This window comes from Lepisma saccharinum, chromosome 28 (genome assembly GCF_977018435.1).
Source record: "Lepisma saccharinum chromosome 28, izLepSacc3.1, whole genome shotgun sequence".
NCBI lineage: Eukaryota > Metazoa > Arthropoda > Insecta > Zygentoma > Lepismatidae > Lepisma > Lepisma saccharinum.
The window spans coordinates 22,101,814-22,125,965 of NC_139256.1; positions in this window are offsets into that span (position 1 = coordinate 22,101,814).

Here is a 24,152-nt window from a genome sequence, read left to right on the forward strand (position 1 = left end):
CCGGATAAATTTCAATACGGTCCAGGAACCTTTTTCCCCGGATAAATTTCAATACGGTCCAGGAACCTTTTTCCCGGATAAATTTAAATACGGTCCAGGAACCTTTTTCCCCGGGTAAATTTCAATACGGTCCAGGAACCTTTTTCCCCGGATAAATTTCAATACGGTCCAGGAACCTTTTTCCCGGATAAATTTCAATACGGTCCAGGAACCTTTTTCCCCGGATAAATTTCAATACGGTCCAGGAACCTTTTCCCCGGATAAATTTCAATACGGTCCAGGAACCTTTTTCCCCGGATAAATTTCAATACGGTCCAGGAACCTTTTTTCCCGGATAAATTTCAATACGGTCCAGGAACCTTTTTCCCCGGGTAAATTTCAATACGGTCCAGGAACCTTTTTCCCCGGATAAATTTCAATACGGTCCAGGAACCTTTTTTCCCGGATAAATTTCAATACGGTAAAGGAACCTGTTTTCCGGATAAATTTCAATACGGTCCAGGAACCTTTTTCCCCGGATAAATTTAAATACGGTCCAGGAACCTTTTTCCCCGGATAAATTTCAATACGGTCCAGGAACCTTTTTCCCCGGATCAATTTCAATACGGTCCAGGAACCTTTTTTCCCGGATAAATTTCAATACGGTCCAGGAACCTTTTTCCCCGGATAAATTTAAATACGGTCCAGGAACCTTTTTCCCCGGATAAATTTCAATACGGTCCAGGAACCTTTTTCCCCGGATAAATTTCAATACGGTCCAGGAACCTTTTTTCCCGGATAAATTTCAATACGGTAAAGGAACCTGTTTTCCGGATAAATTTCAATACGGTCCAGGAACCTTTTTCCCCGGATAAATTTAAATACGGTCCAGGAACCTTTTTCCCCGGATAAATTTCAATACGGTCCAGGAACCTTTTTCCCCGGATAAATTTCAATACGGTCCAGGAACCTTTTTCCCCGGATAAATTTCAATACGGTCCAGGAACCTTTTTCCCGGATAAATTTCAATACGGTCCAGGAACCTTTTTCTCCGGATAAATTTCAATACGGTCCAGGAACCTTTTCCCCGGATAAATTTCAATACGGTCCAGGAACCTTTTTCCCCGGATAAATTTCAAAACGGTCCAGGAACCTTTTTTCCCGGATAAATTTCAATACGGTCCAGGAACCTTTTTCCCCGGGTAAATTTCAATACGGTCCAGGAACCTTTTTCCCCGGATAAATTTCAATACGGTCCAGGAACCTTTTTTCCCGGATAAATTTCAATACGGTCCAGGAACCTTTTTCCCGGATAAATTTCAATACGGTCCAGGAACCTTTTTTCCCGGGTAAATTTCAATACGGTAAAGGAACCTTTTTCCCGGATAAATTTCAATACGGTCCAGGAACCTTTTTCCCCGGATAAATTTCAATACGGTCCAGGAACCTTTTTTCCCGGGTAAATTTCAATACGGTCCAGGAACCTTTTTCCCGGATAAATTTCAATACGGTCCAGGAACCTTTTTCCCCGGATAAATTTCAATACGGTCCAGGAACCTTTTTTCCCGGATAAATTTCAATACGGTCCAGGAACCTTTTTTCCCGGATAAATTTCAATACGGTCCAGGAACCTGTTTTCCGGATAAATTTCAATACGGTAAAGGAACCTGTTTTCCCGGGTAAATTTCAATACGGTCCATGAACCTTTTTTCCCGGATAAATTTCAATACGGTAAAGGAACCTGTTTTCCGGATAAATTTCAATACGGTCCAGGAACCTTTTTCCCCGGATAAATTTCAATACGGTCCAGGAACCTTTTTTCCCGGGTAAATTTCAATACGGTCCAGGAACCTTTTTTCCCGGATAAATTTCAATACGGTCCAGGAACCTTTTTTCCCGGATAAATTTCAATACGGTCCAGGAACCTTTTTTCCCGGATAAATTTCCATACGGTCCAGGAACCTTTTTTCCCGGATAAATTTCAATACGGTAAAGGAACCTGTTTTCCGGATAAATTTCAATACGGTCCAGGAACCTTTTTCCCCGGATAAATTTAAATACGGTCCAGGAACCTTTTTCCCCGGATAAATTTCAATACGGTCCAGGAACCTTTTTCCCCGTGTAAATTTCAATACGGTCCAGGAACCTTTTTTCCCGGATAAATTTCAATACGGTCCAGGAACCTTTTTTCCCGGATAAATTTCAATACGGTCCAGGAACCTTTTTCCCCGGATAAATTTCAATACGGTCCAGGAACCTTTTTCCCCGGATAAATTTCAACACGGTCCAGGAACCTTTTTTCCCGGATAAATTTCAATACGGTAAAGGAACCTGTTTTCCGGATAAATTTCAATACGGTCCAGGAACCTTTTTCCCCGGATAAATTTCAATACGGTCCAGGAACCTTTTTTCCCGGATAAATTTCAATACGGTCCAGGAACCTTTTTTCCCGGATAAATTTCAATACGGTAAAGGAACCTGTTTTCCGGATAAATTTCAATACGGTCCAGGAACCTTTTTCCCCGGATAAATTTAAATACGGTCCAGGAACCTTTTTCCCCGGATAAATTTCAATACGGTCCAGGAACCTTTTTCCCCGGGTAAATTTCAATACGGTCCAGGAACCTTTTTTCCCGGATAAATTTCAATACGGTCCAGGAACCTTTTTCCCGGATAAATTTCAATACGGTCCAGGAACCTTTTTCCCCGGATAAATTTCAATACGGTAAAGGAACCTGTTTTCCGGATAAATTTCAATACGGTCCAGGAACCTTTTTCCCCGGATAAATTTAAATACGGTCCAGGAACCTTTTTCCCCGGATAAATTTCAATACGGTCCAGGAACCTTTTTCCCCGGGTAAATTTCAATACGGTCCAGGAACCTTTTTTCCCGGATAAATTTCAATACGGTCCAGGAACCTTTTTCCGCGGATAAATTTCAATACGGTCCAGGAACCTTTTTCCCCGGGTAAATTTCAATACGGTCCAGGAACCTTTTTTCCCGGATAAATTTCAATACGGTCCAGGAACCTTTTTCCCGGATAAATTTCAATACGGTCCAGGAACCTTTTTCCCCGGATAAATTTCAATACGGTCCAGGAACCTTTTTCCCCGGATAAATTTCAATACGGTCCAGGAACCTTTTTCCCGGGTAAATTTCAATACGGTCCAGGAACCTTTTTTCCCGGATAAATTTCAATACGGTAAAGGAACCTTTTTTCCCGGATAAATTTAAATACGGTAAAGGAACCTGTTTTCCGGATAAATTTCAATACGGTCCAGGAACCTTTTTCCCCGGATAAATTTAAATACGGTCCAGGAACCTTTTTCCCCGGATAAATTTCAATACGGTCCAGGAACCTTTTTCAACGGGTAAATTTCAATACGGTCCAGGAACCTTTTTTCCCGGATAAATTTCAATACGGTCCAGGAACCTTTTTCCCGGATAAATTTCAATACGGTCCAGGAACCTTTTTCCCCGGATAAATTTCAATACGGTCCAGGAACCTTTTTCCCGGATAAATTTCAATACGGTCCAGGAACCTTTTTCCCGGATAAATTTCAATACGGTCCAGGAACCTTTTTCCCCGGATAAATTTCAATACGGTCCAGGAACCTTTTTCCCCGGATAAATTTCAATACGGTCCAGGAACCTTTTTCCCGGGTAAATTTCAATACGGTCCAGGAACCTTTTTTCCCGGATAAATTTCAATACGGTAAAGGAACCTTTTTTCCCGGATAAATTTCAATACGGTAAAGGAACCTGTTTTCCGGATAAATTTCAATACGGTCCAGGAACCTTTTTCCCCGGATAAATTTAAATACGGTCCAGGAACCTTTTTCCCCGGATAAATTTCAATACGGTCCAGGAACCTTTTTCCCCGGGTAAATTTCAATACGGTCCAGGAACCTTTTTTCCCGGATAAATTTCAATACGGTCCAGGAACCTTTTTCCCGGATAAATTTCAATACGGTCCAGGAACCTTTTTCCCCGGATAAATTTCAATACGGTCCAGGAACCTTTTTCCCGGATAAATTTCAATACGGTCCAGGAACCTTTTTCCCGGATAAATTTCAATACGGTCCAGGAACCTTTTTCCCCGGATAAATTTCAATACGGTCCAGGAACCTTTTTCCCCGGATAAATTTCAATACGGTCCAGGAACCTTTTTCCCCGGATAAATTTCAATACGGTAAAGGAACCTTTTTCCCCGGATAAATTTCAATACGGTCCAGGAACCTTTTTCCCCGGATAAATTTCAATACGGTAAAGGAACCTTTTTTCCCGGATAAATTTCAATACGGTGTAGGAACCTTTTTCCCGGGTAAATTTCAATACGGTCCAGGAACCTTTTTCCCGGATAAATTTAAATACGATCCAGGAACCTTTTTCCCCGGATAAATTTAAATACGGTCCAGGAACCTTTTTCCCCGGATAAATTTCAATACGGTCCAGGAACCTTTTTCCCCGGATAAATTTCAATACGGTAAAGGAACCTGTTCTCCGGATAAATTTCAATACGGTCCAGGAACCTTTTTCCCCGGATAAATTTAAATACGGTCCAGGAACCTTTTTCCCCGGATAAATTTCAATACGGTCCAGGAACCTTTTTTCCCGGATAAATTTCAATACGGTCCAGGAACCTTTTTTCCCGGATAAATTTCAATACGGTAAAGGAACCTGTTTTCCGGATAAATTTCAATACGGTCCAGGAACCTTTTTCCCCGGATAAATTTCAATACGGTCCAGGAACCTTTTTTCCCGGGTAAATTTCAATACGGTCCAGGAACCTTTTTCCCGGATAAATTTCAATACGGTAAAGGAACCTGTTTTCCGGATAAATTTCAATACGGTCCAGGAACCTTTTTCTCCGGATAAATTTCAATACGGTCCAGGAACCTTTTTCCCCGGATAAATTTCAATACGGTCCAGGAACCTTTTTCCCCGGATAAATTTAAATACGGTCCAGGAACCTTTTTTCCCGGATAAATTTCAATACGGTCCAGGAACCTTTTTCCCCGGATAAATTTCAATACGGTCCAGGAACCTTTTTTCCCGGGTAAATTTCAATACGGTCCAGGAACCTTTTTCCCGGATAAATTTCAATACGGTCCAGGAACCTTTTTCCCCGGATAAATTTCAATACGGTAAAGGAACCTGTTTTCCGGATAAATTTCAATACGGTCCAGGAACCTTTTTCCCCGGATAAATTTCAATACGGTCCAGGAACCTTTTTTCCCGGGTAAATTTCAATACGGTCCAGGAACCTTTTTTCCCGAATAAATTTCAATACGGTAAAGGAACCTGTTTTCCGGATAAATTTCAATACGGTCCAGGAACCTTTTTCCCCGGATAAATTTAAATACGGTCCAGGAACCTTTTTCCCCGGATAAATTTCAATACGGTCCAGGAACCTTTTTCCCCGGGTAAATTTCAATACGGTCCAGGAACCTTTTTTCCCGGATAAATTTCAATACGGTCCAGGAACCTTTTTCCCGGATAAATTTCAATACGGTCCAGGAACCTTTTTCCCCGGATAAATTTCAATACGGTCCAGGAACCTTTTTCCCCTGATAAATTTCAATACGGTCCAGGAACCTTTTCCCCCGGATAAATTTCAATACGGTAAAGGAACCTTTTTCCCCGGATAAATTTCAATACGGTCCAGGAACCTTTTTCCCCGGATAAATTTCAATACGGTAAAGGAACCTTTTTTCCCGGATAAATTTCAATACGGTGTAGGAACCTTTTTCCCGGGTAAATTTCAATACGGTCCAGGAACCTTCTTCCCGGATAAATTTCAATACGGTCCAGGAACCTTTTTCCCCGGATAAATTTCAATACGGTAAAGGAACCTGTTTTCCGGATAAATTTCAATACGGTCCAGGAACCTTTTTCCCCGGATAAATTTCAATACGGTCCAGGAACCTTTTTCCCCGGATAAATTTCAATACGGTCCAGGAACCTTTTTTCCCGGATAAATTTCAATACGGTAAAGGAACCTGTTTTCCGGATAAATTTCAATACGGTCCAGGAACCTTTTTCGACGGATAAATTTAAATACGGTCCAGGAACCTTTTTCCCCGGATAAATTTCAATACGGTCCAGGAACCTTTTTCCCCGGATAAATTTCAATACGGTCCAGGAACCTTTTTTCCCGGGTAAATTTCAATACGGTCCAGGAACCTTTTTCCCGGATAAATTTCAATACGGTAAAGGAACCTGTTTTCCGGATAAATTTCAATACGGTCCAGGAACCTTTTTCCCCGGATAAATTTCAATACGGTCCAGGAACCTTTTTCCCCGGATAAATTTCAATACGGTCCAGGAACCTTTTTCCCCGGATAAATTTAAATACGGTCCAGGAACCTTTTTCCCCGGATAAATTTCAATACGGTCCAGGAACCTTTTTCCCCGGATAAATTTCAATACGGTCCAGGAACCTTTTTTCCCGGGTAAATTTCAATACGGTCCAGGAACCTTTTTCCCGGATAAATTTCAATACGGTCCAGGAACCTTTTTCCCCGGATAAATTTCAATACGGTAAAGGGACCTGTTTTCCGGATAAATTTCAATACGGTCCAGGAACCTTTTTCCCCGGATAAATTTCAATACGGTCCAGGAACCTTTTTTCCCGGGTAAATTTCAATACGGTCCAGGAACCTTTTTTCCCGGATAAATTTCAATACGGTAAAGGAACCTGTTTTCCGGATAAATTACAATACGGTCCAGGAACCTTTTTCCCCGGATAAATTTAAATACGGTCCAGGAACCTTTTTCCCCGGATAAATTTCAATACGGTCCAGGAACCTTTTTCCCCGGGTAAATTTCAATACGGTCCAGGAACCTTTTTTCCCGGATAAATTTCAATACGGTCCAGGAACCTTTTTCCCGGATAAATTTCAATACGGTCCAGGAACCTTTTTCCCCGGATAAATTTCAATACGGTCCAGGAACCTTTTTCCCCGGATAAATTTCAATACGGTCCAGGAACCTTTTTCCCCGGATAAATTTCAATACGGTAAAGGAACCTTTTTCCCCGGATAAATTTCAATACGGTCCAGGAACCTTTTTCCCCGGATAAATTTCAATACGGTAAAGGAACCTTTTTTCCCGGATAAATTTCAATACGGTGTAGGAACCTTTTTCCCGGGTAAATTTCAATACGGTCCAGGAACCTTTTTCCCGGATAAATTTAAATACGGTCCAGGAACCTTTTTCCCCGGATAAATTTAAATACGGTCCAGGAACCTTTTTCCCCGGATAAATTTCAATACGGTCCAGGAACCTTTTTCCCCGGATAAATTTCAATACGGTAAAGGAACCTGTTCTCCGTATAAATTTCAATACGGTCCAGGAACCTTTTTCCCCGGATAAATTTCAATACGGTCCAGGAACCTTTTTCCCCGGATAAATTTCAATACGGTCCAGGAACCTTTTTCCCCGGATAAATTTCAATACGGTCCAGGAACCTTTTTCCCCGGATAAATTTAAATACGGTCCAGGAACCTTTTTCCCCGGATAAATTCCAATACGGTCCAGGAACCTTTTTCCCCGGATAAATTTCAATACGGTCCAGGAACCTTTTTCCCCGGATAAATTTCAATACGGTCCAGGAACCTTTTTCCCCGGATAAATTTCAATACGGTCCAGGAACCTTTTTCCCCGGATAAATTTCAATACGGTCCAGGAACCTTTTTTCCCGGGTAAATTTCAATACGGTCCAGGAACCTTTTTCCCGGATAAATTTCAATACGGTCCAGGAACCTTTTTCCCCGGATAAATTTCAATACGGTCCAGGAACCTTTTTCCCCGGATAAATTTCAATACGGTCCAGGAACCTTTTTCCCCGGATAAATTTCAATACGGTCCAGGAACCTTTTTTCCCGGATAAATTTCAATACGGTCCAGGAACCTTTTTCCCCGGATAAATTTCAATACGGTCCAGGAACCTTTTTCCCCGGATAAATTTCAATACGGTAAAGGAACCTTTTTCCCCGGATAAATTTCAATACGGTCCAGGAACCTTTTTCCCCGGATAAATTTCAATACGGTAAAGGAACCTTTTTTCCCGGATAAATTTCAATACGGTGTAGGAACCTTTTTCCCGGGTAAATTTCAATACGGTCCAGGAACCTTTTTCCCGGATAAATTTAAATACGGTCCAGGAACCTTTTTCCCCGGATAAATTTAAATACGGTCCAGGAACCTTTTTCCCCGGATAAATTTCAATACGGTCCAGGAACCTTTTTCCCCGGATAAATTTCAATACGGTAAAGGAACCTGTTCTCCGGATAAATTTCAATACGGTCCAGGAACCTTTTTCCCCGGATAAATTTCAATACGGTCCAGGAACCTTTTTCCCCGGATAAATTTCAATACGGTCCAGGAACCTTTTTCCCCGGATAAATTTCAATACGGTCCAGGAACCTTTTTCCCCGGATAAATTTAAATACGGTCCAGGAACCTTTTTCCCCGGATAAATTTCAATACGGTCCAGGAACCTTTTTCCCCGGATAAATTTCAATACGGTCCAGGAACCTTTTTCCCCGGATAAATTTCAATACGGTCCAGGAACCTTTTTCCCCGGATAAATTTCAATACGGTCCAGGAACCTTTTTTCCCGGGTAAATTTCAATACGGTCCAGGAACCTTTTTCCCGGATAAATTTCAATACGGTCCAGGAACCTTTTTCCCCGGATAAATTTCAATACGGTCCAGGAACCTTTTTCCCCGGATAAATTTCAATACGGTCCAGGAACCTTTTTCCCCGGATAAATTTCAATACGGTCCAGGAACCTTTTTTCCCGGATAAATTTCAATACGGTCCAGGAACCTTTTTTCCCGGATAAATTTCAATACGGTAAAGGAACCTGTTTTCCGGATAAATTTCAATACGGTCCAGGAATCTTTTTCCCCGGATAAATTTAAATACGGTCCAGGAACCTTTTTCCCCGGATAAATTTCAATACGGTCCAGGAACCTTTTTCCGCGGATAAATTTCAATACGGTCCAGGAACCTTTTTCCCCGGATAAATTTCAATACGGTCCAGGAACCTTTTTCCCCGGATAAATTTCAATACGGTCCAGGAACCTTTTTCCCCGGATAAATTTCAATACGGTCCAGGAACCTTTTTCCCGGATAAATTTCAATACGGTCCAGGAACCTTTTTCCCCGGATAAATTTCAATACGGTCCAGGAACCTTTTTCCCCGGATAAATTTCAATACGGTCCAGGAACTTTTTCCCCGGATAAATTTCAATACGGTCCAGGAACCTTTTTTCCCGGATAAATTTAAATACGGTCCAGGAACCTTTTTCCCCGGATAAATTTCAATACGGTCCAGGAACCTTTTTCCCCGGATAAATTTCAATACGGTCCAGGAACCTTTTTTCCCCGGATAAATTTAAATACGGTCCAGGAACCTTTTTCCCCGGATAAATTTAAATACGGTCCAGGAACCTTTTTCCCCGGATAAATTTCAATACGGTCCAGGAACCTTTTTCCCCGGATAAATTTCAATACGGTAAAGGAACCTGTTTTCCGGATAAATTTCAATACGGTCCAGGAACCTTTTTCCCCGGATAAATTTAAATACGGTCCAGGAACCTTTTTCCCCGGATAAATTTCAATACGGTCCAGGAACCTTTTTTCCCGGATAAATTTCAATACGGTCCAGGAACCTTTTTTCCCGGATAAATTTCAATACGGTAAAGGAACCTGTTTTCCGGATAAATTTCAATACGGTCCAGGAACCTTTTTCCCCGGATAAATTTAAATACGGTCCAGGAACCTTTTTCCCCGGATAAATTTCAATACGGTCCAGGAACCTTTTTCCCCGGATAAATTTCAATACGGTCCAGGAACCTTTTTCCCCGGATAAATTTCAATACGGTCCAGGAACCTTTTTCCCCGGATAAATTTCAATACGGTCCAGGAACCTTTTTTCCCGGATAAATTTAAATACGGTCCAGGAACCTCTTTCCCCGGATAAATTTCAATACGGTCCAGGAACCTTTTTCCCCGGATAAATTTCAATACGGTCCAGGAACCTTTTTTCCCGGATAAATTTAAATACGGTCCAGGAACCTTTTTCCCCGGATAAATTTAAATACGGTCCAGGAAACTTTTTCCCCGGATAAATTTCAATACGGTCCAGGAACCTTTTTCCCCGGATAAATTTCAATACGGTAAAGGAACCTGTTTTCCGGATAAATTTCAATACGGTCCAGGAACCTTTTTCCCCGGATAAATTTAAATACGGTCCAGGAACCTTTTTCCCCGGATAAATTTCAATACGGTCCAGGAACCTTTTTTCCCGGATAAATTTCAATACGGTCCAGGAACCTTTTTTCCCGGATAAATTTCAATACGGTAAAGCAACCTGTTTTCCGGATAAATTTCAATACGGTCCAGGAACCTTTTTCCCCGGATAAATTTAAATACGGTCCAGGAACCTTTTTCCCCGGATAAATTTCAATACGGTCCAGGAACCTTTTTCCCCGGATAAATTTCAATACGGTCCAGGAACCTTTTTCCCCGGATAAATTTCAATACGGTCCAGGAACCTTTTTCCCCGGATAAATTTCAATACGGTCCAGGAACCTTTTTCCCCGGATAAATTTCAATACGGTCCAGGAACCTTTTTCCCCGGATAAATTTCAATACGGTCCAGGAACCTTTTTTCCCGGGTAAATTTCAATACGGTCCAGGAACCTTTTTCCCGGATAAATTTCAATACGGTCCAGGAACCTTTTTCCCCGGATAAATTTCAATACGGTCCAGGAACCTTTTTCCCCGGGTAAATTTCAATACGGTCCAGGAACCTTTTTCCCGGATAAATTTAAATACGGTCCAGGAAACTTTTTCCCCGGATAAATTTCAATACGGTCCAGGAACCTTTTTCCCCGGATAAATTTCAATACGGTCCAGGAACCTTTTTCCCCGGATAAATTTCAATACGGTCCAGAAACCTTTTTCCCCGGGTAAATTTCAATACGGTCCAGGAACCTTTTTTCCCGGGTAAATTTCAATACGGTCCAGGAACCTTTTTCCCGGATAAATTTCAATACGGTCCAGGAACCTTTTTCCCCGGATAAATTTCAATACGGTCCAGGAACCTTTTTCCCCGGATAAATTTCAATACGGTCCAGGAACCTTTTTTCCCGGATAAATTTCAATACGGTAAAGGAACCTGTTTTCCGGATAAATTTCAATACGGTCCAGGAACCTTTTTCCCCGGATAAATTTAAATACGGTCCAGGAACCTTTTTCCCCGGATAAATTTCAATACGGTGCAGGAACCTTTTTCCCCGGATAAATTTCAATACGGTCCAGGAACCTTTTTCCCCGGATAAATTTCAATACGGTCCAGGAACCTTTTTCCCCGGATAAATTTCAATACGGTCCAGGAACCTTTTTTCCCGGATAAATTTAAATACGGTCCAGGAACCTTTTTCCCCGGATAAATTTCAATACGGTCCAGGAACCTTTTTCCCCGGATAAATTTCAATACGGTCCAGGAACCTTTTTTCCCGGATAAATTTAAATACGGTCCAGGAACCTTTTTCCCCGGATAAATTTAAATACGGTCCAGGAACCTTTTTCCCCGGATAAATTTCAATACGGTCCAGGAACCTTTTTCCCCGGATAAATTTCAATACGGTAAAGGAACCTGTTTTCCGGATAAATTTCAATACGGTCCAGGAACCTTTTTCCCCGGATACATTTAAATACGGTCCAGGAACCTTTTTTCCCGGATAAATTTCATTACGGTCCAGGAACCTTTTTTCCCGGATAAATTTCAATACGGTCCAGGAACCTTTTTTCACGGATAAATTTCAATACGGTAAAGGAACCTGTTTTCCGGATAAATTTCAATACGGTCCAGGAACCTTTTTCCCCGGATAAATTTAAATACGGTCCAGGAACCTTTTTCCCCGGATAAATTTCAATACGGTCCAGGAACCTTTTTCCCCGGATAAATTTCAATACGGTCCAGGAACCTTTTTCCCCGGATAAATTTCAATACGGTCCAGGAACCTTTTTCCCCGGATAAATTTCAATACGGTCCAGGAACCTTTTTCCCCGGATAAATTTCAATACGGTCCAGGAACCTTTTTTCCCGGGTAAATTTCAATACGGTCCAGGAACCTTTTTCCCGGATAAATTTCAATACGGTCCAGGAACCTTTTTCCCCGGATAAATTTCAATACGGTCCAGGAACCTTTTTCCCCGGATAAATTTCAATACGGTCCAGGAACCTTTTTCCCCGGATAAATTTCAATACGGTCCAGGAACCTTTTTTCCCGGGTAAATTTCAATACGGTCCAGGAACCTTTTTCCCGGATAAATTTCAATACGGTCCAGGAACCTTTTTTCCCGGATAAATTTCAATACGGTCCAGGAACCTTTTTTCCCGGATAAATTTAAATACGGTCCAGGAACCTTTTTCCCCGGATAAATTTCAATACGGTCCAGAACCTTTTTCCCCGGATAAATTTCAATACGGTCCAGGAACCTTTTTCCCCGGATAAATTTCAATACGGTCCAGGAACCTTTTTCCCCGGATAAATTTCAATACGGTCCAGGAACCTTTTTTCCCGGGTAAATTTCAATACGGTCCAGGAACCTTTTTCCCGGATAAATTTCAATACGGTCCAGGAACCTTTTTCCCCGGATAAATTTCAATACGGTCCAGGAACCTTTTTCCCCGGGTAAATTTCAATACGGTCCAGGAACCTTTTTCCCCGGATAAATTTCAATACGGTCCAGGAACCTTTTTCCCCGGATAAATTTCAATACGGTCCAGGAACCTTTTTCCCCGGGTAAATTTCAATACGGTCCAGGAACCTTTTCCCCGGATAAATTTCAATACGGTCCAGGAACCTTTTTCCCCGGATAAATTTCAATACGGTCCAGGAACCTTTTTTCCCGGATAAATTTCAATACGGTCCAGGAACCTTTTTCCCCGGGTAAATTTCAATACGGTCCAGGAACCTTTTTCCCGGATAAATTTCAATACGGTCCAGGAACCTTTTCCCCGGATAAATTTCAATACGGTCCAGGAACCTTTTTCCCCGGATAAATTTCAATACGGTCCAGGAACCTTTTTCCCGGATAAATTTAAATACGGTCCAGGAACCTTTTTCCCCGGGTAAATTTCAATACGGTCCAGGAACCTTTTTCCCCGGATAAATTTCAATACGGTCCAGGAACCTTTTTCCCGGATAAATTTCAATACGGTCCAGGAACCTTTTTCCCCGGATAAATTTCAATACGGTCCAGGAACCTTTTCCCCGGATAAATTTCAATACGGTCCAGGAACCTTTTTCCCCGGATAAATTTCAATACGGTCCAGGAACCTTTTTTCCCGGATAAATTTCAATACGGTCCAGGAACCTTTTTCCCCGGGTAAATTTCAATACGGTCCAGGAACCTTTTTCCCCGGATAAATTTCAATACGGTCCAGGAACCTTTTTTCCCGGATAAATTTCAATACGGTAAAGGAACCTGTTTTCCGGATAAATTTAAATACGGTCCAGGAACCTTTTTCCCCGGATAAATTTAAATACGGTCCAGGAACCTTTTTCCCCGGATAAATTTCAATACGGTCCAGGAACCTTTTTCCCCGGATCAATTTCAATACGGTCCAGGAACCTTTTTTCCCGGATAAATTTCAATACGGTCCAGGAACCTTTTTCCCCGGATAAATTTAAATACGGTCCAGGAACCTTTTTCCCCGGATAAATTTCAATACGGTCCAGGAACCTTTTTCCCCGGATAAATTTCAATACGGTCCAGGAACCTTTTTTCCCGGATAAATTTCAATACGGTAAAGGAACCTGTTTTCCGGATAAATTTCAATACGGTCCAGGAACCTTTTTCCCCGGATAAATTTAAATACGGTCCAGGAACCTTTTTCCCCGGATAAATTTCAATACGGTCCAGGAACCTTTTTCCCCGGATAAATTTCAATACGGTCCAGGAACCTTTTTCCCCGGATAAATTTCAATACGGTCCAGGAACCTTTTTCCCGGATAAATTTCAATACGGTCCAGGAACCTTTTTCCCCGGATAAATTTCAATACGGTCCAGGAACCTTTTCCCCGGATAAATTTCAATACGGTCCAGGAACCTTTTTCCCCGGATAAATTTCAAAACGGTCCAGGAACCTTTTTTCCCGGATAAATTTCAATACGGTCCAGGAACCTTTTTCCCCGGGTAAATTTCAATACGGTCCAGGAACCTTTTTCCCCGGATAAATTTCAATACGGTCCAGGAACCTTTTTTCCCGGATAAATTTCAATACGGTCCAGGAACCTTTTTCCCGGATAAATTTCAATACGGTCCAGGAACCTTTTTTCCCGGGTAAATTTCAATACGGTAAAGGAACCTTTTTCCCGGATAAATTTCAATACGGTCCAGGAACCTTTTTTCCCGGGTAAATTTCAATACGGTCCAGGAACCTTTTTTCCCGGATAAATTTCAATACGGTCCAGGAACCTGTTTTCCGGATAAATTTCAATACGGTAAAGGAACCTGTTTTCCCGGGTAAATTTCAATACGGTCCATGAACCTTTTTTCCCGGATAAATTTCAATACGGTAAAGGAACCTGTTTTCCGGATAAATTTCAATACGGTCCAGGAACCTTTTTCCCCGGATAAATTTCAATACGGTCCAGGAACCTTTTTTCCCGGGTAAATTTCAATACGGTCCAGGAACCTTTTTTCCCGGATAAATTTCAATACGGTCCAGGAACCTTTTTTCCCGGATAAATTTCAATACGGTCCAGGAACCTTTTTTCCCGGATAAATTTCAATACGGTCCAGGAACCTTTTTTCCCGGATAAATTTCAATACGGTAAAGGAACCTGTTTTCCGGATAAATTTCAATACGGTCCAGGAACCTTTTTCCCCGGATAAATTTAAATACGGTCCAGGAACCTTTTTCCCCGGATAAATTTCAATACGGTCCAGGAACCTTTTTCCCCGTGTAAATTTCAATACGGTCCAGGAACCTTTTTCCCCGGATAAATTTCAATACGGTCCAGGAACCTTTTTCCCCGGATAAATTTCAATACGGTCCAGGAACCTTTTTCCCCGGATAAATTTCAATACGGTCCATGAACCTTTTTTCCCGGATAAATTTAAATACGGTCCAGGAACCTTTTTCCCCGGATAAATTTCAATACGGTCCAGGAACCTTTTTCCCCGGATAAATTTCAATACGGTCCAGGAACCTTTTTTCCCGGATAAATTTAAATACGGTCCAGGAACCTTTTTCCCCGGATAAATTTAAATACGGTCCAGGAACCTTTTTCCCCGGATAAATTTCAATACGGTCCAGGAACCTTTTTCCCCGGATAAATTTCAATACGGTAAAGGAACCTGTTTTCCGGATAAATTTCAATACGGTCCAGGAACCTTTTTCCCCGGATAAATTTAAATACGGTCCAGGAACCTTTTTTCCCGGATAAATTGCATTACGGTCCAGGAACCTTTTTTCCCGGATAAATTTCAATACGGTCCAGGAACCTTTTTTCCCGGATAAATTTCAATACGGTAAAGGAACCTGTTTTCCGGATAAATTTCAATACGGTCCAGGAACTTTTTTCCCCGGATAAATTTAAATACGGTCCAGGAACCTTTTTCCCCGGATAAATTTCAATACGGTCCAGGAACCTTTTTCCCCGGATAAATTTCAATACGGTCCAGGAACCTTTTTCCCCGGATAAATTTCAATACGGTCCAGGAACCTTTTTCCCCGGATAAATTTCAATACGGTCCAGGAACCTTTTTCCCCGGATAAATTTCAATACGGTCCAGGAACCTTTTTTCCCGGGTAAATTTCAATACGGTCCAGGAACCTTTTTCCCCGGATAAATTTCAATACGGTCCAGGAACCTTTTTCCCCGGATAAATTTCAATACGGTCCAGGAACCTTTTTCCCCGGATAAATTTCAATACGGTCCAGGAACCTTTTTCCCCGGATAAATTTCAATACGGTCCAGGAACCTTTTTTCCCGGGTAAATTTCAATACGGTCCAGGAACCTTTTTCCCGGATAAATTTCAATACGGTCCAGGAACCTTTTTTCCCGGATAAATTTCAATACGGTCCAGGAACCTTTTTTCCCGGATAAATTTAAATACGGTCCAGGAACCTTTTTCCCCGGATAAATTTCAATACGGTCCAGGAACCTTTTTCCCCGGATAAATTTCAATACGGTCCAGGAACATTTTTCCCCGGATAAATTTCAATACGGTCCAGGAACCTTTTTCCCCGGATAAATTTCAATACGGTCCAGGAACCTTTTTTCCCGGGTAAATTTCAATACGGTCCAGGAACCTTTTTCCCGGATAAATTTCAATACGGTCCAGGAACATTTTTCCCCGGATAAATTTCAATACGGTCCAGGAACCTTTTTCCCCGGGTAAATTTCAATACGGTCCAGGAACCTTTTTCCCCGGATAAATTTCAATACGGTCCAGGAACCTTTTTCCCCGGATAAATTTCAATACGGTCCAGGAACCTTTTTCCCCGGGTAAATTTCAATACGGTCCAGGAACCTTTTCCCCGGATAAATTTCAATACGGTCCAGGAACCTTTTTCCCCGGATAAATTTCAATACGGTCCAGGAACCTTTTTTCCCGGATAAATTTCAATACGGTCCAGGAACCTTTTTCGCCGGGTAAATTTCAATACGGTCCAGGAACCTTTTTCCCGGATAAATTTCAATACGGTCCAGGAACCTTTTCCCCGGATAAATTTCAATACGGTCCAGGAACCTTTTTCCCCGGATAAATTTCAATACGGTCCAGGAACCTTTTTCCCGGATAAATTTAAATACGGTCCAGGAACCTTTTTCCCCGGGTAAATTTCAATACGGTCCAGGAACCTTTTTCCCCGGATAAATTTCAATACGGTCCAGGAACCTTTTTCCCGGATAAATTTCAATACGGTCCAGGAACCTTTTTCCCCGGATAAATTTCAATACGGTCCAGGAACCTTTTCCCCGGATAAATTTCAATACGGTCCAGGAACCTTTTTCCCCGGATAAATTTCAATACGGTCCAGGAACCTTTTTTCCCGGATAAATTTCAATACGGTCCAGGAACCTTTTTCCCCGGATAAATTTCAATACGGTCCAGAAACCTTTTTCCCCGGGTAAATTTCAATACGGTCCAGGAACCTTTTTTCCCGGGTAAATTTCAATACGGTCCAGGAACCTTTTTCCCGGATAAATTTCAATACGGTCCAGGAACCTTTTTCCCCGGATAAATTTCAATACGGTCCAGGAACCTTTTTCCCCGGATAAATTTCAATACGGTCCAGGAACCTTTTTTCCCGGATAAATTTCAATACGGTAAAGGAACCTGTTTTCCGGATAAATTTCAATACGGTCCAGGAACCTTTTTCCCCGGATAAATTTAAATACGGTCCAGGAACCTTTTTCCCCGGATAAATTTCAATACGGTGCAGGAACCTTTTTCCCCGGATAAATTTCAATACGGTCCAGGAACCTTTTTCCCCGGATAAATTTCAATACGGTCCAGGAACCTTTTTCCCCCGGATAAATTTCAATACGGTCCAGGAACCTTTTTTCCCGGATAAATTTAAATACGGTCCAGGAACCTTTTTCCCCGGATAAATTTCAATACGGTCCAGGAACCTTTTTCCCCGGATAAATTTCAATACGGTCCAGGAACCTTTTTTCCCGGATAAATTTAAATACGGTCCAGGAACCTTTTTCCCCGGATAAATTTAAATACGGTCCAGGAACCTTTTTCCCCGGATAAATTTCAATACGGTCCAGGAACCTTTTTCCCCGGATAAATTTCAATACGGTAAAGGAACCTGTTTTCCGGATAAATTTCAATACGGTCCAGGAACCTTTTTCCCCGGATAAATTTAAATACGGTCCAGGAACCTTTTTTCCCGGATAAATTTCATTACGGTCCAGGAACCTTTTTTCCCGGATAAATTTCAATACGGTCCAGGAACCTTTTTTCCCGGATAAATTTCAATACGGTAAAGGAACCTGTTTTCCGGATAAATTTCAATACGGTCCAGGAACCTTTTTCCCCGGATAAATTTAAATACGGTCCAGGAACCTTTTTCCCCGGATAAATTTCAATACGGTCCAGGAACCTTTTTCCCCGGATAAATTTCAATACGGTCCAGGAACCTTTTTCCCCGGATAAATTTCAATACGGTCCAGGAACCTTTTTCCCCGGATAAATTTCAATACGGTCCAGGAACCTTTTTCCCCGGATAAATTTCAATACGGTCCAGGAACCTTTTTCCCCGGATAAATTTCAATACGGTCCAGGAACCTTTTTCCCCGGATAAATTTCAATACGGTCCAGGAACCTTTTTCCCCGGATAAATTTCAATACGGTCCAGGAACCTTTTTCCCCGGATAAATTTCAATACGGTCCAGGAACCTTTTTTCCCGGGTAAATTTCAATACGGTCCAGGAACCTTTTTCCCGGATAAATTTCAATACGGTCCAGGAACCTTTTTTCCCGGATAAATTTCAATACGGTCCAGGAACCTTTTTTCCCGGATAAATTTAAATACGGTCCAGGAACCTTTTTCCCCGGATAAATTTCAATACGGTCCAGGAACCTTTTTCCCCGGATAAATTTCAATACGGTCCAGGAACCTTTTTCCCCGGATAAATTTCAATACGGTCCAGGAACCTTTTTCCCCGGATAAATTTCAATACGGTCCAGGAACCTTTTTTCCCGGGTAAATTTCAATACGGTCCAGGAACCTTTTTCCCGGATAAATTTCAATACGGTCCAGGAACCTTTTTCCCCGGATAAATTTCAATACGGTCCAGGAACCTTTTTCCCCGGGTAAATTTCAATACGGTCCAGGAACCTTTTTCCCCGGATAAATTTCAATACGGTCCAGGAACCTTTTTCCCCGGATAAATTTCAATACGGTCCAGGAACCTTTTTCCCCGGGTAAATTTCAATACGGTCCAGGAACCTTTTCCCCGGATAAATTTCAATACGGTCCAGGAACCTTTTTCCCCGGATAAATTTCAATACGGTCCAGGAACCTTTTTTCCCGGATAAATTTCAATACGGTCCAGGAACCTTTTTCCCCGGGTAAATTTCAATACGGTCCAGGAACCTTTTTCCCGGATAAATTTCAATACGGTCCAGGAACCTTTTCCCCGGATAAATTTCAATACGGTCCAGGAACCTTTTTCCCCGGATAAATTTCAATACGGTCCAGGAACCTTTTTCCCGGATAAATTTAAATACGGTCCAGGAACCTTTTTCCCCGGGTAAATTTCAATACGGTCCAGGAACCTTTTTCCCCGGATAAATTTCAATACGGTCCAGGAACCTTTTTCCCGGATAAATTTCAATACGGTCCAGGAACCTTTTTCCCCGGATAAATTTCAATACGGTCCAGGAACCTTTTCCCCGGATAAATTTCAATACGGTCCAGGAACCTTTTTCCCCGGATAAATTTCAATACGGTCCAGGAACCTTTTTTCCCGGATAAATTTCAATACGGTCCAGGAACCTTTTTCCCCGGGTAAATTTCAATACGGTCCAGGAACCTTTTTCCCCGGATAAATTTCAATACGGTCCAGGAACCTTTTTTCCCGGATAAATTTCAATACGGTAAAGGAACCTGTTTTCCGGATAAATTTCAATACGGTCCAGGAACCTTTTCCCCGGATAAATTTAAATACGGTCCAGGAACCTTTTTCCCCGGATAAATTTCAATACGGTCCAGGAACCTTTTTCCCCGGATCAATTTCAATACGGTCCAGGAACCTTTTTTCCCGGATAAATTTCAATACGGTCCAGGAACCTTTTTCCCCGGATAAATTTAAATACGGTCCAGGAACCTTTTTCCCCGGATAAATTTCAATACGGTCCAGGAACCTTTTTCCCCGGATAAATTTCAATACGGTCCAGGAACCTTTTTTCCCGGATAAATTTCAATACGGTAAAGGAACCTGTTTTCCGGATAAATTTCAATACGGTCCAGGAACCTTTTTCCCCGGATAAATTTCAATACGGTCCAGGAACCTTTTTCCCCGGATAAATTTCAATACGGTCCAGGAACCTTTTTCCCCGGATAAATTTCAATACGGTCCAGGAACCTTTTTCCCCGGATAAATTTCAATACGGTCCAGGAACCTTTTTCCCGGATAAATTTCAATACGGTCCAGGAACCTTTTTCCCCGGATAAATTTCAATACGGTCCAGGAACCTTTTCCCCGGATAAATTTCAATACGGTCCAGGAACCTTTTTCCCCGGATAAATTTCAAAACGGTCCAGGAACCTTTTTTCCCGGATAAATTTCAATACGGTCCAGGAACCTTTTTCCCCGGGTAAATTTCAATACGGTCCAGGAACCTTTTTCCCCGGATAAATTTCAATACGGTCCGGGAACCTTTTTTCCCGGATAAATTTCAATACGGTCCAGGAACCTGTTTTCCGGATAAATTTCAATACGGTAAAGGAACCTGTTTTCCCGGGTAAATTTCAATACGGTCCATGAACCTTTTTTCCCGGATAAATTTCAATACGGTAAAGGAACCTGTTTTCCGGATAAATTTCAATACGGTCCAGGAACCTTTTTCCCCGGATAAATTTCAATACGGTCCAGGAACCTTTTTTCCCGGGTAAATTTCAATACGGTCCAGGAACCTTTTTTCCCGGATAAATTTCAATACGGTCCAGGAACCTTTTTTCCCGGATAAATTTCAATACGGTCCAGGAACCTTTTTTCCCGGATAAATTTCAATACGGTCCAGGAACCTTTTTTCCCGGATAAATTTCAATACGGTAAAGGAACCTGTTTTCCGGATAAATTTCAATACGGTCCAGGAACCTTTTTCCCCGGATAAATTTAAATACGGTCCAGGAACCTTTTTCCCCGGATAAATTTCAATACGGTCCAGGAACCTTTTTCCCCGTGTAAATTTCAATACGGTCCAGGAACCTTTTTCCCCGGATAAATTTCAATACGGTCCAGGAACCTTTTTCCCCGGATAAATTTCAATACGGTCCAGGAACCTTTTTCCCCGGATAAATTTCAATACGGTCCAGGAACCTTTTTTCCCGGATAAATTTAAATACGGTCCAGGAACCTTTTTCCCCGGATAAATTTCAATACGGTCCAGGAACCTTTTTCCCCGGATAAATTTCAATACGGTCCAGGAACCTTTTTTCCCGGATAAATTTAAATACGGTCCAGGAACCTTTTTCCCCGGATAAATTTAAATACGGTCCAGGAACCTTTTTCCCCGGATAAATTTCAATACGGTCCAGGAACCTTTTTCCCCGGATAAATTTCAATACGGTAAAGGAACCTGTTTTCCGGATAAATTTCAATACGGTCCAGGAACCTTTTTCCCCGGATAAATTTAAATACGGTCCAGGAACCTTTTTTCCCGGATAAATTGCATTACGGTCCAGGAACCTTTTTTCCCGGATAAATTTCAATACGGTCCAGGAACCTTTTTTCCCGGATAAATTTCAATACGGTAAAGGAACCTGTTTTCCGGATAAATTTCAATACGGTCCAGGAACTTTTTTCCCCGGATAAATTTAAATACGGTCCAGGAACCTTTTTCCCCGGATAAATTTCAATACGGTCCAGGAACCTTTTTCCCCGGATAAATTTCAATACGGTCCAGGAACCTTTTTCCCCGGATAAATTTCAATACGGTCCAGGAACCTTTTTCCCCGGATAAATTTCAATACGGTCCAGGAACCTTTTTCCCCGGATAAATTTCAATACGGTCCAGGAACCTTTTTTCCCGGGTAAATTTCAATACGGTCCAGGAACCTTTTTCCCCGGATAAATTTCAATACGGTCCAGGAACCTTTTTCCCCGGATAAATTTCAATACGGTCCAGGAACCTTTTTCCCCGGATAAATTTCAATACGGTCCAGGAACCTTTTTCCCCGGATAAATTTCAATACGGTCCAGGAACCTTTTTTCCCGGGTAAATTTCAATACGGTCCAGGAACCTTTTTCCCGGATAAATTTCAATACGGTCCAGGAACCTTTTTTCCCGGATAAATTTCAATACGGTCCAGGAACCTTTTTTCCCGGATAAATTTAAATACGGTCCAGGAACCTTTTTCCCCGGATAAATTTCAATACGGTCCAGGAACCTTTTTCCCCGGATAAATTTCAATACGGTCCAGGAACCTTTTTCACCGGATAAATTTCAATACGGTCCAGGAACCTTTTTCCCCGGATAAATTTCAATACGGTCCAGGAACCTTTTTTCCCGGGTAAATTTCAATACGGTCCAGGAACCTTTTTCCCGGATAAATTTCAATACGGTCCAGGAACATTTTTCCCCGGATAAATTTCAATACGGTCCAGGAACCTTTTTCCCCGGGTAAATTTCAATACGGTCCAGGAACCTTTTTCCCCGGATAAATTTCAATACGGTCCAGGAACCTTTTTCCCCGGATAAATTTCAATACGGTCCAGGAACCTTTTTCCCCGGGTAAATTTCAATACGGTCCAGGAACCTTTTCCCCGGATAAATTTCAATACGGTCCAGGAACCTTTTTCCCCGGATAAATTTCAATACGGTCCAGGAACCTTTTTTCCCGGATAAATTTCAATACGGTCCAGGAACCTTTTTCGCCGGGTAAATTTCAATACGGTCCAGGAACCTTTTTCCCGGATAAATTTCAATACGGTCCAGGAACCTTTTCCCCGGATAAATTTCAATACGGTCCAGGAACCTTTTTCCCCGGATAAATTTCAATACGGTCCAGGAACCTTTTTCCCGGATAAATTTAAATACGGTCCAGGAACCTTTTTCCCCGGGTAAATTTCAATACGGTCCAGGAACCTTTTTCCCCGGATAAATTTCAATACGGTCCAGGAACCTTTTTCCCGGATAAATTTCAATACGGTCCAGGAACCTTTTTCCCCGGATAAATTTCAATACGGTCCAGGAACCTTTTCCCCGGATAAATTTCAATACGGTCCAGGAACCTTTTTCCCCGGATAAATTTCAATACGGTCCAGGAACCTTTTTTCCCGGATAAATTTCAATACGGTCCAGGAACCTTTTTCCCCGGATAAATTTCAATACGGTCCAGAAACCTTTTTCCCCGGGTAAATTTCAATACGGTCCAGGAACCTTTTTCCCGGGTAAATTTCAATACGGTCCAGGAACCTTTTTCCCGGATAAATTTCAATACGGTCCAGGAACCTTTTTCCCCGGATAAATTTCAATACGGTCCAGGAACCTTTTTCCCCGGATAAATTTCAATACGGTCCAGGAACCTTTTTTCCCGGATAAATTTCAATACGGTAAAGGAACCTGTTTTCCGGATAAATTTCAATACGGTCCAGGAACCTTTTTCCCCGGATAAATTTAAATACGGTCCAGGAACCTTTTTCCCCGGATAAATTTCAATACGGTGCAGGAACCTTTTTCCCCGGATAAATTTCAATACGGTCCAGGAACCTTTTTCCCCGGATAAATTTCAATACGGTCCAGGAACCTTTTTTCCCGGGTAAATTTCAATACGGTCCAGGAACCTTTTTCCCGGATAAATTTCAATACGGTCCAGGAACCTTTTTCCCCGGATAAATTTCAATACGGTCCAGGAACCTTTTTCCCCGGATAAATTTCAATACGGTCCAGGAACCTTTTTTCCCGGATAAATTTCAATACGGTAAAGGAACCTGTTTTCCGGATAAATTTCAATACGGTCCAGGAACCTTTTTCCCCGGATAAATTTAAATACGGTCCAGGAACCTTTTTCCCCGGATAAATTTCAATACGGTCCAGGAACCTTTTTTCCCGGGTAAATTTCAATACGGTCCAGGAACCTTTTTCCCCGGATAAATTTCAATACGGTCCAGGAACCTTTTTCCCCGGATAAATTTCAATACGGTCCAGGAACCTTTTTCCCCGGATAAATTTCAATACGGTCCAGGAACCTTTTTCCCCGGATAAATTTCAATACGGTCCAGGAACCTTTTTTCCCGGGTAAATTTCAATACGGTCCAGGATCCTTTTTCCCGGATAAATTTCAATACGGTCCAGGAACCTTTTTTCCCGGATAAATTTCAATACGGTCCAGGAACCTTTTTTCCCGGATAAATTTAAATACGGTCCAGGAACCTTTTTCCCCGGATAAATTT